Source organism: Myotis nattereri, assembly GCF_964212035.1.
Source record: "Myotis nattereri genome assembly, chromosome: 18".
In the NCBI taxonomy this organism is placed as follows: Eukaryota; Metazoa; Chordata; class Mammalia; order Chiroptera; family Vespertilionidae; genus Myotis; species Myotis nattereri.
Window position 1 is genome coordinate 16,868,203 of NC_138093.1, and position 11,955 is coordinate 16,880,157.

Sequence of the window (11,955 nt, forward strand, 5' to 3'; positions counted from 1 at the left end):
CCTTAGCTTATGCAGTGATTCATGAATGGGTACAATCTTCACCTACCTCCTCTTCTGAGAACCTGGGCCACCACTTCTAAGCACCAGCTTACAAGCATGCCAAGTCTTAAGGGGTCGGCAATTTTATAGATTCAGGACCATCATAAAAATATAAAACAAAATGAAAAAGGTCATCCAATGTGAAAGATGATCTGCTTTGTATTATGGACACATTTTGGCCTTATCCTGTTTTTTTTGGTGTTTTTTTTTTTCCTTTCCTCTCCACCATTTCCTGTGACTGGTCTGTTTTGAGTGATGCATTGGGGAGAAGACCTGTGGCAGATACATTCAGCTGCCTGTCAGGAGTAATTAAAACCAGTTGTGTTATTGCTTTCCTTGGTCCCAGCTGACGCTTTGATGCTTTGGTGTCTATGCCAGAAAACTACCTCTTATAATCATTGGAGGCCAGTGTTTTTGCAGAGGTCACTGCAAGCTAATTAAGTAAATATGTGAAAAATAGTTTTAAATTATCTCAATTAGTAGAGTGTGTGTATACATGTATCTAGAGTAAGGGTTGAGAAGAGACTTTTTAAATGATAACTGACTTGCAGAGTCCGTGATTTGGGGCCAGAGAACTATGCATATACAGCACCTTTGTACGTTCATTAAGTTGGTATAACTTGAACTTTTGCTGTATGACAGGCTGTGTTAGTTTCTGAAAATAAACATATAGAAAATGTCCAAGAAGATCATGGCTCAGTAATGGGAAAGACAGATACATAAATAATAATAAATCAGGATAAAAAGAATAAAAGAGTGGCCTGCACAAAGAGTTAAAGTAATATAGAGAATGGAGTGGCTGACTATACCTCTGGGAGGCTACACAGGTTCATTCATCCAAGCATTTTTTGAATGCCTACTATGTGCCATGCACTGCTCTAGGATCTCAGGATATACCAAGAAATAAAACCCAAAGGTCCCTGGCCTTGTGTAGTTTGCATTTTAGAAGAGATAGGGATGCAATAAATACAGAATTTTAAATTATTTTATGTTAGAAAATGGTAAGTTTTTGGGGAAAGGAGAAAGTACAGTAAAGTAAGGGGGGTGGGAGTCATGGAGGAAGGTTGTGATTTCAAATAGTGGTATTAACTTCATTGGAGAGGTGACATTTGAGCAAAGAAGTGAAGAGGGTGAAGCCATTGGCCAGATGGATATCTGGGGGAAGAGGGAATAGCCAGTACAAATACCCTGTCTTGAGTGTGCGTGGCCTATCTGAGAAACAGCAAGGATATCAGCGCAGCTGCCACAGAGTAAAGGAGGGTAAGAGTGGAGGAAGATATGTGGGTTAGGGATATGGGAGGGGCCAGATCATGTAGGGTCATGTGGGTTATGGAAAGGACTTTAACTTTTATCCTGATTGGGGTTGGGAGACACTGTAGAGTTTTGATCAGAGGAATGACATGTGACTTGCTTAAAAGAGTTCCTCTGACACTATGTTGAGTAAGGAGAACGGAGGAGGGGGGCGGGAAGGGCAAGAATGGAAACAAGGAGATCAGTTAGAACAGGCACTGGTAAACTATGGCTCATGGTCCAAATCCAGCTGGCTGCTTTTTTGTAAATAAACTTTTATTAGAACATAGCTGTGCCCACTTGCACTACAACAGTAGAGGTAATTGCCATAATGATTGCATGGCCTGCAAAGCAGAAACATTTACTAAAGGACCTTTTACAAAAAACCTGCTGATCCCTAAATTACAATATTGTAGGAATTCAGCACAGAAGTGATGGTGGCTCCAACCAGGGTGGTGTCACTGAAGGAAGAGAGAAGTGTCTGGATTCCAGATATATTTGAAATGAAAGCCAATTGGATTTGCTTGTGTGTGGGGATGTAATAAAGAGAGAAATCAAAGGCAGTAAAGTTTTTGGCCTGAATCACCAGTGGTGAGAGATCAGGAATTAGAATAGCTTAAACTCAACATTTGTGAGTTTTTAGAAGACATCAAGTGAAGATGTTGAGTCAATTGAATATGTGAGTCTGAAGTTCAGAAGAGACATCTGGCTAGAGGTGGAAAATTAGCATGGAGATGGTAGGCAGAGTCCAGATTCGGATAAGAATACAAAAGAATGCATGAAGATAGTGCAGAGGACAAAGGATGAGCCCTGGAGCACTTAAACATTGAGAGTTTGGGAAGAAAAGGAAAAAAACAGTAAAGAACACTAAGAGGTAACCAATGAAGTCAGCCTAGGGTAGGATGTCCTGAATGCTGAGTGAAGAGAGTACATCAAGGAGGACAGAGGGATCAACTGTACTAAATCTTTCTAATAAATTAAGTGAGAGGAGAACTCAGAATTGACCAATGCAGTTTGGGTAGAGTATGTGGGAACAAAAGCTGGACTGGAGCAGCAATAAGTGATTAAGAATTATAGAGAATGAAGATAGACAGCTCTTTCAAGGAATTTGCTAGAAAGGGAAACACATTTGCAAATAAATAAGGTAGTATCAGGCAAGAGAAGCAGGGCTAGGGCACTAAGGAAAGGGGAAGACATATGACTCAGGAAATACTCTGATCTGGCTGAGAAGAAGGAGAGGGTTAGTATTGGAATGCAAAGGTGCCTTATAAAATTCAGGGACAAGAGTGCAGCTGACAAGAGCGACTCACTCTCTCTTGTTGATTCTTGATCTTACACTCAGTTCTCACTTCACTGGGAGGGATCACCAGTGGCTTGGCACTGTGTGTCACTTCTTGTCCAATCACTTGCACAATATGGCTGTGTGTACTCCATTCTATCCACCCCAGCTGTGGGCCACAGTGAGGGAGACAGTTAAAGGAGGAGGAGAGGTGGGAAGAAGCTCCAAAATTGTTTTCAGTGTCTGAGTGTCTTCAGTGACTGACATCAGGAAGTAATAGGACAATTTAAAATCATGTCACACGTTCAAGCTATGCACGAGAGATGCAGCTAAACAGTCTCTTGATAGGAACTCTTGAAGAAGAGTTCCTTGGGAAGGCAGCCAGGCCTTGCTCTTGGGACCTTGGAAAGAATAAGAAGGCTACAATTTTCCTGCACCACCGGATTAAACATGCGTATAGAAAGGATTTGGGTTGTTGCAATAAGAACAAAAGGATGTCATGGTTGTCTGTGTCTCAGCCCCTCTAGGAATATTTGTCAAGAAGGAAAAAGGAATGTGGCAGACAGCCCTCTGTGTCTACCAGATGTTCTCTGACAATATGTATTGTTAAAACTGAAATTAAAATTATGAGAACCAGACCCACCAAACAATGAAATACCCGGGGGCATTTGAGTCCATTCATTAGGCCTTTCTGAGTGTTGCTCTGGGTCCAGCTACCATTTCTTGACGTGAAATGATAGTTTGTCTCTAGAATATCAGCCTTTGGCACTTTCTCTAGCTCAGGACTTTCAGCACACCTTTTGGAGTGATGGCTGGCGGCTTGGTAGTGAGAGCAAGGTACTTACTTCTCTCAGTCAACCTGCTGTGCCTGGAAGAGGTGTGAAGTCATGGACAGCTGGTCTCGGAGAGGCAGCCGTTCATTGGCTAAACTTTGTATGGGCCAGGCCCTTTCTTCCTCATCACAGTGATTACATTTAGTGGTTGCTAATTTGAGGACAGGGTCCAGACAGAGATTAATAAGACACCCTACTTAACCTTCTCAGGAATGTGGGCAGATCTTGGGGCCATAAGGCCTGACTTCAGAAAAAATGGCTTAAGGATCAAAGAGCCCAAATAATCTAATGTGGAATATTAGACCCTTGGGTAAGGAAAGAAGAGTGCTCTTAATACAGACCCGGATCTAGAGCTTGGTGTAGATGTTCAAGTCACTTTTCCCTTGTAGGTTTAGCCCAATAATCAGGAAGAGGGGTGAGGCCAAGTGACTTAATGTATGAACATGCATATGTAAATTCTAATTTCTGTGGGAAATAATTATGAATTGCTTTAATGTGATGGAATGTGATAATCTTGACCCCTCCTTCAAACATGGATATAAGAAAAATTTCCAAACTTTTCAAGTGAATAAGAAGGACATGATTTATTTGCTCAACTGTTTACTTATCCACTAAGCTGATAAGTACTCATTTGGTGCCTAATACATACCAAGCATTGTGTGAGGACTGGAGATACCATGGGGAGCAAAATAGATTTAAATCATTTTGATTTGGCAAAGGGCAGATATGAAATGAACAATGATTTTAATTATGGTCAATGTTATGAAGCAAACATACAAGATAGAAGATAATGGAGTGGTGATGCTTCATTTACATGTTAAGATCTAGAAAGGCCTTTCTCCTTGGTTAATGAATCTTGGATTCTTTGAAATTCCACTCAGGGGTGTTTATGAAATTAGTGCTTCAGTGAAATTCTCTGAATGGGGTCCCCATAAAAATCAGAGGATGATGGTGGATCTGGAAAAGGAAGAAGTTTCCCTCTTTCTGCACATTCTCCCACACGGTTTCACTGCTGTTCACAGTTTCATTCTCAGCCTCTAGGAACAATGCTTAGCATGTAGTAGGTGTTCAATGACTGTTGGTCGAATAAATGAGTCATTTAAAAGCCCACGTTTCTCTGCTCCTCTGTTTCTGTTTGAACTGATCAGGGCCAAGCTGGAAGTAAAGAGGTAGATCAAACTTTTGGGGTTATGACCTACAGAACATGTGAACAACTTGTAGACAATACTGGAAAAAGATCCTGAAGACAGACTTCAAAGACCCGTTGGAAGGAAAAAAATCATCTCATGATTGAGGCCTTAAGTTCAGGAGGAGGTAGCAGATCCCTGCCAGTAAAGCCTCTCATTGCAGGCTCCCTAGCATTTCGGGGCCTTCACACCAGGTGGCTGAGACCAGGCTTTCTCTCCTTCGGCACCCTTCAGCACTGCTTTTGAGAAATGAAATGACACCTCTCCAACTTTGAAGAGGCCAATGCATCAGGTTAAGGCAGGATGAGGGGGAAGGAGCAGAATGAACATTGAATAAAATGACTTTTCCCTTTTCTGTCCTTAATAGCAAACTTTCTAGGAAACAGGAAGTTTATTTCAGTTGCACTTTGACAACCCTATTGGTAATACAAAATTTCATACTAACCTTACCAGAATACCTGTGCAGACTCTGAAATGGCCATGGCCTTGGACAGAGCTCACAATGGTTGCCTAATCTTCATTCAAAAAGTGGTTGCCTCCGTTTATGGCAAAATTCTCCCCTCTCTTCCCTCACTCTGGGGAGTCCCCACTAGCCATACAGCACACTCTGTGATCACTGGCTCAGGGACATGGGAAGTAGGTTAATTGTCTCTACCTCAATTTCTACTTTTAGTTAATAAATAAGAATCCCAGTTCTGTCCCGTATTTCTTCCACTCCTTATCTTTAACTTTAGGAAGGTTTGAGTAAAATAAAGCTGGTCTCCCAAGCACCTACACTCACTTTGCTGTTCCCGGAATGACTGCGCGCTCATGCCTCTCTGGGCCTCTGCACTTGCTGTTTCGTCTGCTTAGTGTGCACATGGCTCACCTTGCCACTGCCTTCAGGTCTCTGCTATAATAAAGGTACTTGATTCAAGAGGCCTTTCCAAATTCTCCCCTTTCCTCCTCATTTGCTGTATTTTTCTCTAAAGCAGCATCACTATCTGACATTATGTAGAACATACCATGGACATATTTGTTTATCTCTAGAACGCGGGCTCTGGAAGGCACTGCCTTTGCTTTGATAGTACCATGTCCTCAGCATTCAACAGAGGGCTGCCAGAGTAGAAGCTCAATAAATATGTGCTCAATGGGCAAATGAAATGCAACCATCGGGCCGGTACACAAAAACAAAACAAGCAACAATAACAACCCCAAACAAAACAAAAAACCCAAACAGTCCCGGTGAGAACAGAGACGCTAGCACTGAGACTGAACACATTTCCTATTTTTTGCTCAGGTTTTACTTTCCAGTTACCAGGCTTCCTTGTGGATTTCTTTATTCTCACAGTTCTATGGCTCAACAGCCTCCCTGCATTTCCACGTATCCTCCCAACCCTGAAAGCCTTGCCTGGTTTTACAATGGCAGGAAGGAATGACATAACAATACATCTGGTGACCCACTTATGGGCCACACTTACAGCTAGCCTGTGTTGATGGCACTGTTTTAAATGGACCACCCTGAATGTTACAGTAGATTGTGCCTTCCTGCCAATAAGCTCAGAAGTGTTTTATAAATAAAAAGATGAAGAAAAGTTCTCCCTGTCTGTCTCTCCCTCTCTCTTTTTCCTTTTAATCCACATGGAGAATTTTTACTGTACCAAGCAATTCAGCCCAGGGACATGATTCTTTTGGTTCAGAACCTGCCTATTAAGATTTGTTGATGCTGTAGAGCAGGTTTCTATTTTGGGTTAAACTAGGGAAAACTAGATTCCACAGAAACAATCCTTCTGGGTCCCTGAAAGGAACCTAAAGTCCAAGAGAGAAAAGGAAGGGCAGGCGAATTTACAGCTGTCTCAAGAACGCAGTTGCCATGTATATCCTGACAGGGGTTTCTGTTGTGCTTGAAAGAATCACATGAAAATTCAAGCTCAGAGTGAGCTTTTGTAATATAAAAATGATAACCCCACCCCAAACCTTCAACTACATCTGAAGCCAAGTCTTCTTACGTGTGCAGGGGAGATCTGGTTTCTTTGTATGGAAAATCATTTTCTTTTTATTAGCAAGCTCCAGGGTTCTTTGTGATCTGAAGAGGCTGTTGCCGCTCAGAGGGTAGTTGCCATGGGGCATTTTTGGCAGAAACAGAAGCCAGAAAGGCTGGAAATCTTACTTGGTAACATTTTCTGCCTTTTAAAGTCAAGGAAGATAAATGGTTCTGACAAATTCTGCAGTCCCTTGGATTTAATTGTCTTATTGCCTTGAGCTGACCTTGAGAGGTTAAAAACGAAACCAACCAACAAAACATAAAAACAAAAAACCAACATATCATGAAAACTTTTCCTTCCTCAGCAAGCACATTTGTCCAGTAGAAGGAGGCTGTCCTGTTTCTGTTATCAACAAGAAGCCAAACACAAGACCTCCTCCTTGCTTGCTAACTGGACTCATGGCTGATGGGGTGGCATGGTGCTCAGTTTCAGTTCCATGTTTTTCTTGCAGTCACTATCCTCACTCTTGCCTTCTTACTATTGTTTGATTGTTCACCTCTGACAAGCAAGCCATCCTGATTTCTTCTCATCTCACCAAATTCTACCAGAGAAGTTCCTCTAGCAAAGTGGTTCTCAACCTTCCTAATGCCGCGACCCTTTAATACCGTTCCTCATGTTGTGGTGGCCCCCAATTTCATTGTTACAAATTGAACATAACTAAAGCACAGTGATTAATCACAAAAACAATATGTAATTATATATGTGTTTTCCGATGGTCTTAGGTGACCCCTGTGAAAGGGTCTTTCGACCTCCAAAGGGGTCGCGACCCACAGGTTGAGAACCCCTGCTCTAGCAGGTATGCCTTAAACACTCTAATTCCCAATGATCTATCTCCTCATTTCTCAACTATAGCAATGATTTTGGAATTAGGTATTTTTCATCCTGCTACCTCTACAATTAAATCAAGTAAACTCTTCTCAGCAATCTTCTGACTTGGCTGAGCTTAAAATTACCCCTGGATTCTCTACCCAGGAGCCTAGACCCATGAATTTCAAAAGCCTATAGGCTTCTGGGTTCAACTACAGCCCCACCAGTGGCTCCTCTTTCTACTCCCCCTGCCTCTCAAATGCCTCTAGCCCACACATCCTCTGTACTTTACCATCCGTTCACTAATGTGGAATCCTCTCTTTGTTCATGTTTCCTAGCCTCCAGCCCTCCTAGTGCCAATGTGGTCCACTTGTTGAATGATCCTGTCAGGCAGCTCTGGCTCATTACAAAATGAGTATGCCCAACCCTACACTTCCATATGGCCTCACGGTATTCTTGTAATTGCATTCCTTGTCTACAGTAGGCAAAATTAAACACATGCTGTGATAGGGGGGTATGTTTTAAGCTGGTTCCCAAGGCAGACTTTAATAGAAAACGAGCGAGGTCTCCTTTAGGAACTTTTCCATCTGTTGGCCCCTTCCTAAAGTGAGATTTCCTGATAGTTATTATTCTCAGTCAGATAACATAAAATGCCTGCTCCTGGATTTTGCTTTTAGGTCTTCAGATCAGCTAGGTGAGGATTTTAAGTGGGGACTATAATAAAACCTTAGCGGTGTACTTGATAATCCCATGGAAAACTGAGGGTAAGGTAGAGGAATAAGTAAAGATGGATTTATGTAATAATTACAGCCATCACTTACTGAGGAACTACTTTGGGCCAGGCACTAAATAGTTATTTTATATATGTTCTCTTAATTAAATATAACCAGAAAATTTTAATTCAGAGTTACCACTGGAACTTACCTTCCAGTTTATTTTCTAGGTTGTTATTTTTCTGTCTGTGATATTTAGAGCATGAACCTAAGAAGGTGAGAAATCTGATTCAACTCTTTCCTCTTTTATGTGGGTAAGAATCTTAATGCCTTAAACTAGGAATGGGAATGATAATACCTACTTAATATAATAGACATGACAAGAAAATTAGATATTATAATCAAGGGGTAAATCACAGTGGCTGTGTTATAACAGATGATCAATAAAATACCTCAGTATATGTTTCTGGCAAGGGAGGAGGCACCCAGGACAAGCTTGTTGGTATTAAAATTCTTTGTACAAGGTTTTGCGAATGAAAAGTTATGCCATGATTGGTAAAGGTTCTGAGTACCTTAAAAAATGAACCCATGGGTGGGTGTTCAAAGAGCTAGTGAGTTAAAGGGTAAGTCAGTAAATACACACACACACGCACGCACACACTACCCTTGAGTCCTTTGGATAGGGTCTTGAACAGTAAACCAAGGTTCACTTACACAGCTCCCATAACAAATGAGCATATGGTGAGCATTTGAGAGAAACACACACCCTTCAAGGAAGCACTTAAGTTCTTGGGAATTAAGAATAGAAAAAGAATGTCTTAAACATGAGAAGAAATGAGAAAATTAGGGAACGTCTCAGTGGTTTATTCTTTTTTAAAATTTGCAACAAGGAGTGTGTGTCTGCGTTTAGACCTCTGAGCTAAGATGCATTCCTCCACTCTATGACCTGGAGAAAATGGATCTACTGCCCTTTAATCCATGACCACTGTAGATCAAGTTACCTCTTTGAAAGAACTTTTCTTTCTCTGGCCAACTAAATGAATTGAAATTGATGTACTTAATTGTTTTCTAAATTGCAATTTTTCTCCCCCAGATGTTTTTTATCAGTGTTGAGCCCAATGGGCTCTGTCAGTCACACGGGGAGATGAAGTCATGTGGTAATAAAAGAGAAGGGGCTGGGGGAGGAAGGGAAATGCCATACAGTACATTGTCTAATTGAAAAATGTGCCACATCAATGCTGACCTTGAAATCTGCCCCTCCCAAGGGCTCCTCACAACAAACAATGCACACATCTTCTGCCCTGAAAAGATTAGACTTCTCTCATTTCTCCGTTATTAATTCAGGTCAATGCAAGAGTTTCCTTCCTTTGCCTTTCTTGGGTGAAGTCACTCTACTGGAATTGCAAAGCAAGGTAATAAGATTCCAAAGTGAAAGCTTAAATGCAGAAGGTAAGGGCATCAGGCTAGAAGGTGGAGGTTAGGGTGATGAAGGCAGCATTAGCTCAAGCTCTAACCTCCTAGAAGGGAGAATAAGAACTAGCAATAATATCCATGGATATGTCTGAGAGATGGTTGCTAGAGATAATCCAATTTGAAATGGAGGGGGATCTAGTGGGAATATGGCACTAGGGAAAGTTGGTAAATCTCAGGCTCAAATGCATACCAAGGAAAGCTGGAAACATAAGTGGTGTGGAGTAGGTAGGACAGACAAAGGGAAAGGTTGCATGTGTTTCTTATAGCAGGAAGGAGAGAGCTGCAGATGGAGGACTCACGGAAGCATCCGAGAGAGACAGTGAGACAGGGAGAGAGCTGATACAAACAAACCTAGAGAAGTAAATGGAAAGACCCCTCTTCCAACTTCCCACGATGGCTTCAGTACAATAGTGTAGGCCCAGAAGGTCCTCTGAGAGATCTTTCTAGTCCTCCACCTATGTTGGTTTATGCTACCCTTTACTGTGACTGCACAAAACCAGACAAGTTTTTTCTTAGGCTCTGTGTAGGAAATGGCTTGTAACCAATGGGATAGTAACTGAGGGTCTTTTATCAGCCCTCACTGTCAAGACCTCCCTCTAGCATGAGAAAAAAAGCCTCTTTCCTCTTATCCTGTCATCACTGAAGAAGAAGGACACCTGGTCATTATAGAAGAAACCCAATGAATCACTCATTTAATTTTTTATTCGTTTAATTTAGCTGTACCTCACATTTGACTAAAACAAACTCCAGGGACTTCTCCAAGTTCTTTGATTGCACTGGAATCTTAATGAATCAACCACTTCTTTGAAATATGAGGACTATTGCCCAAGGTTTATAATCCTTTGCAATTTTCTTTGTAGTGGTATTTGGAGTAACAAGATTTAAACTGCATGAGGGTCAACCATATATAATAGCAAAGCTTTAAGGGGGGGAGGGAAATCACACTGTACTAGTATTAAGACACAGATGATGGGTTTTTTTTGTGTGTGCACTAAAATTTATCTTAACCTCTTTCTTAGTTCTTCTCTGGGTTAAAAATCATGGCCATTGTCATTGCCATGGTCATCATCATCAGCATCATCACTTTTCTCTTCCTCTCATCTTCTGAACCTCCTCCTCTTCTCTTCCTCCAAGTTTCCCTCCTTGCCTTGCTTTGTCTTCTAACTCCTTCTCCCCTTTTTCTTGCCTATTCTTCCACTTCTTTTTTCTTTAGCCTCCTCCTCCTTTTCTTTTTCTTCTTTTGTCTTCCTTCTCTTCTTCCTCCTGTTTCAATTTGTTTTTACCCACCCCTATTTCCTCATTCTCTTTTTTCTCTACATTTTTTTTTTTTGTTTTCATTTTGTACCAAGATTTAGGGAATCCTGCTACTTATGTCATCTCAGTAACAGCCCTAGATATTATTCTTAAGCGAGGCAATTAGGTACCAGAGATATGAAGTAATTTTCCCATTCAAATGTCTAGTAAAATGTGACTCTGGTCTCTCTGATTCCAAATCTACACTTTTAGCAAAAACCTCTCTAGGAAGGAGTAATAAATATCTTGGACAGAAAAAAAAATCAAATCAAATTATAATTAAAGTTCAAATTTGTAGTGAAATCATAGAGGTATGACAATACTTTGAAATATAGAAAAATCTTCAAAAGTATAAATAATAATTTTTATTAGATTTCAAAGGGGATTCTAAGTACTTAATATTCCTTCTGAAATGCACATTTGTATTACCAAGTAACAGAAGACCAAATTACAATTGTTATACTCTATATTAAAAGAAGTCCAGACATGGGATTGTTCCAAGGCAATGGTAGTGGCTCAATTCTGTCATCGAGGTTCTCTTTTCTTCTCCTCTCTTTACTCTAAAATTGTTAGTATGCTGGGTTTTGATTCTTAGACTTGTATCTCATTACGGTAACATGGCTTCCACAGCCTCCAACATCACATTCTCACTTCATTAGGGGGATTTTTTCTTTGTGAGATTTAGTCTTTTTCTTTCTTAAAAAAGAAAATGGTTTCCAGAGTTTCTCTCACTTTACCTTCCCAGTAGATTTTCTCTTATGCTTCACTAGCCATATCTGAGTCACATGCCCACCTCTGATTATTGACAAAGGTAATGGAATGGCAAGTGAGGACAGACAAGGGGCTAAACTGCTTGCTACCTAAATATATTCAGTTTAATTAGCAATACCCACTATAACACCTTATCTATTTCCCAGGGAAAAATGTCTTCCTTAATCTCCCTCAACTGAGAGCAGACCCACATGGATATTTTGTCTTAAGGAAACAACGATGGCGAGGAAGCCAGAATCCTGTGAA